Raw genomic sequence first — 4,230 nt, forward strand, 5'->3', positions numbered from 1 at the left:
ATCGACTTTAATAAAATTTCACATTGAAATGTATCATGCTTTGCATTCAAGGTAACAGACAGTCCATTAAATGAGCTGTTTCCTGAACTCTATCTTTACCCACACAAATGGTCTCATGCAGTGATCCCTTTGTGTTAAATTTTACACCGATCCAATCGTCAAGAGTACAATTTACTGAACTGTAGACTGACAGGTAACATTTTGAACGTTTGTTGAATGCATGCTAAAATTCTGTACAGTCATTGAGCCACCTCTGCAGAAGCTGTGATATCATGAAAACCTGACCTGTTGGGGGGAGAGAGGGGGGGGGGTAATCCCAGCCAGCATAGAATACATTCTAAACTCCAGATCAGATTTTCATGATATCCCTGCTTCAGCACAGATGGCTCAATCAGTCCCTGCTGCAGCATAGGTGGCTCAATCAGTGACTTAATATAGTCTTATACTGAACCTCTGATTGAGCCACCTGTGCTAACGCTGTGATATAATGAATACCTGACCTGTTGGGGAGGGGGGGGGGTGTTGGGAGGGGGGTTTCAGCCCAGCCAGCAAAGAATACTCCACACTTTATGACTCTATACATTTATTAAAAAAATGTATCTATAGTAGAGAGGCAATGGCGGGACATAACATATATATATTTTATATTTTACATTGATATGTTGAATATATACATATATCTATATATATATATCCTCCACAATCCCAATATCCATTGATGTTAAAGACACCCCCCCCCCCCGGCCCAGACCAGTACACTATTTAAATTTCAGTAGAGTACTTTATTCATTTATGTGTTTGTGGCCTTACTACACGCCAGTAGCAAGACCTTGACGCGCAATCAGAATGGACAAAACATTCTTAAGGTGGTCTATATATTTGTTGCATCATTCTACAGAAATATTTTTTTCCCAGAAATGCTATATGCCATCTACTAGTTCCTCCTTGTTAGCGAGCTTCACGATTTTCTGCAGGTGATGTTTCATCTCATGCCACACCAGTTCCATGGGGTTCAAATCGGGTGATCTGCAATGTCAGGGAAGAAAACAGTGATGTAAGGGCAAATATCAAACCAGTGTAAAACAACGACAAATAGTTACAATACAGCACATACTCAGGTGGTGTACCTGAGCACACACCGCGTGACAGAATATGGTCACAGGAAGCATTATGTTTTAGGTCATTATCCTGGAAAAAACGATGACCAGATGGGAATGTAGCCATTCAACTATAGGGTCGATAATCACCCATTGAAAAAACATTTTGTCCATGATGCCTGTATAGAAATCACAAAAAAATGATTGTACATTACAAATCTAATAAAATGAACTATTAACAAAAAGGAATATCGAGGACTTACCGTCAAATATTATAACGGGCCCTCTTCCAAGTCTAGAGATAGCACCCCACACATGGACCTTTAGTGGGTGCTTGGGACGAGGCTTGAGGGCAAGCCGATTTTTTTTTGTAGAAGGCAAAAGTATGAAATCTTTCCAGGGCCAATGACGTTTCATCCGAAAATATTACAGCCTGAAATGTTTCCCCACTATCGTTCCATGCTTGCGCTTGCACTACTCTCTAAATCTTGTTTGGCTCCCTTATCATTGGATACACTCTGTAATGAAAAGATAGAATTGTACAGGCACAATCTGGGCATTTGGGCATAATGAACCACACTGTTCCATTATTCAACATTACAGTATTACAGTAAAACACTTTACTTGACACGTCTATACTTCCAGCCCAACTCGCGTATCATTCTCTTGCTGCTGGATTCAAACATTGTCAGGTTATGATCCTTCAGCAGAAGCTCCCTAACATCTGCCACACAGTGTTCATCATTTGCATTGCTAAGGTCATCCACAAGCCGCTTTGCTGCCCTATGGCTATAACAAAATGTGAATGATTAACGAGTACTGTAAATAAAGTACAGTACTACGATCATTTTTTTTTAAAACATGGAGAACACTGCCTGTGCTCATACTGTACTTACCCATGCATAGAAGACTGCCTGTGCACATACATACCCATGCATAAAAGTCTGCCTGTGCACATACATACCCCATGCATAGAAGTCTGCCTGTGCACATACATACCCCATGCATAGAAGTCTGCCTGTGCAAATACATACCCATGCATAAAAGACTGCCTGTGCACATACATACCCATGCATAAAAGTCTGCCTGTGCACATACATACCCATGCATAGAAGACTGCCTGTGCAAATACATACCCATGCATAAAAGACTGCCTGTGCAAATACATACCCATGCATAAAAGTCTGCCTGTGCACATACATACCCATGCATAGAAGACTGCCTGTGCAAATACATACCCATGCATAAAAGACTGCCTGTGCAAATACATACCCATGCATAAAAGTCTGCCTGTGCACATACATACCCATGCATAGAAGACTGCCTGTGCACATACATACCCATGCATAAAAGTCTGCCTGTGCACATACATACCCATGCATAGAAGACTGCCTGTGCACATACATACCCATGCATAGAAGACTGCCTGTGCACATACATACCCATGCATAAAAGTCTGCCTGTGCACATACATACCCATGCATAAAAGACTGCCTGTGCACATATATACACATGCATAAAAGACTGCCTGTGTACATACATACCCATGCATAAAAGAATGCCTGTTCACATACATACACATGCATAGAAGAGAGCCTGTGCACATACATACCCATGCATAAAAGTCTGCCTGTGCACATACATACCCATGCATAGAAGACTGCCTGTGCACATACATACCCATGCATAGAAGACTGACTGTGCACATACATACCCATGCATAAAAGTTTGCCTGTGCACATACATACCCATGAATAGAAGACTGCCTGTGCAAATACATACCCATGCATAGAAGACTGCCTGTGCACATATTTTACCCTTTACTATTAAAGAAAAAAAAAAGCAGTAGTACTGTCCATACATTTTGTTAACGGAAATGATTGAAAAGTGTATAATGTTCAGTACTTACTCTGTTCTGACCGTGCAAATCCTATTTATACTTTTAGTCTTTCCATGGGCCCGATAGCAGGCAACGTTATGAGATACCTCAACGCCCGAGCGTGCTAACCAGGCTTGGATATGCATAATTCGGTATCTGTTCGTGTACATCTCCCGTATTCTTCGGCATGGCTGCTTTGGAAAATAAAATAAGCACAGTTACTGTATGCAAGCTACTGTACTTTACGGTATTTACTGTATCAAGTACTGTATTTTAGCGTTAAAGTTTACGCCCTCTTTTAAAACCTGTACTGTGCCATCGAGTCTGGGATACTGTGCATAAAAGGGGGCCGAAATTGCATAGCCTCCAACGCGCATACAGTATCTTAATCTGAACCAACATCTGCCCAGAGACTGTGTTGTGCTTCATCTTCTGCCATGAATCATACGCAATTCTACGGATGCAGCACGCGTCTTGACGCTGCTGTAGCAGTCGTGGGAAAGAGAAAGGTGGTAGCTGTTTGCCAGTGAAAGGCAAAGGTGCCTAAAAATAATGGCACCGAAAGCTCCCAAGGCAAAGAATCCTGGGCCGGGGTATATGAAGAAGAAACTGGGAAAAGTTGTAAAAAGGAAAGTATTATACACCTTTGACAAACCAGATGACCCTTGCCCCACCGAAACAGGACAAGAAGTACCCTGCCCCATTGATACCGAAGCGGAATGCCCACGCGCGCCCGAAGACGAGGAAGAACAAGGTGAATCCCACCCCATTCATGCCCAAGGAGAAGGCCCACTCAGGACCGAAGAAGAGGAAGAACAAGTTGAATCGCACCCCATTCATGCAGAAGCAGAAGGCCCACTCTCGATCGAATCCGAGGAACCGGAGGATGAACAAGGTGAATCCCACACCATTCATGCTCAAGCAGATGGACCTCCTCCCATCACCAGGCAACTTCGAGGCACTACTAGATGAAAACATGACGCCTTTCATCAGCACCAGCTCCATCGGGCGCATATTGGAAGCTATAAGTGCCCAGGAAATACCTTGCAACCGAACACTGCAATACAGGAAAAGAATGGAGGCCAATGTGGATCTTCTTTTGGAGAGGATGGAGAGGGGCATGGGTGCTCGCATGGACAACATTGACAGTAACATTGCAGGGCTCTATTATTGGCTTGCTGCCCCTGCCCCACACAGCCAGGCACAGACACACACACACACACACAAACACACAGAAATAGCCCCGATCCTTGC

At 43.2% G+C, this 4,230-nt stretch overlaps 1 long non-coding RNA gene across 1 annotated transcript; it reads right to left on the reverse strand.

Annotated features, from left to right (window-relative positions):
• Positions 1-749: 749 nt before the first annotated feature.
• On the reverse strand, positions 750-3,896 carry LOC142491923 (uncharacterized). The gene is made up of 3 exons (XR_012800590.1): positions 3,007-3,896; positions 1,361-1,615; positions 750-1,026 (listed from the first exon to the last, which is right to left on the reverse strand). It is a non-coding gene; the product is annotated as an uncharacterized LOC142491923 (long non-coding RNA).
• Positions 3,897-4,230: the final 334 nt, after the last annotated feature.

The sequence above is a fragment of the Ascaphus truei genome, chromosome 4, assembly GCF_040206685.1.
Source record: "Ascaphus truei isolate aAscTru1 chromosome 4, aAscTru1.hap1, whole genome shotgun sequence".
Classification (NCBI taxonomy): domain Eukaryota; kingdom Metazoa; phylum Chordata; class Amphibia; order Anura; family Ascaphidae; genus Ascaphus; species Ascaphus truei.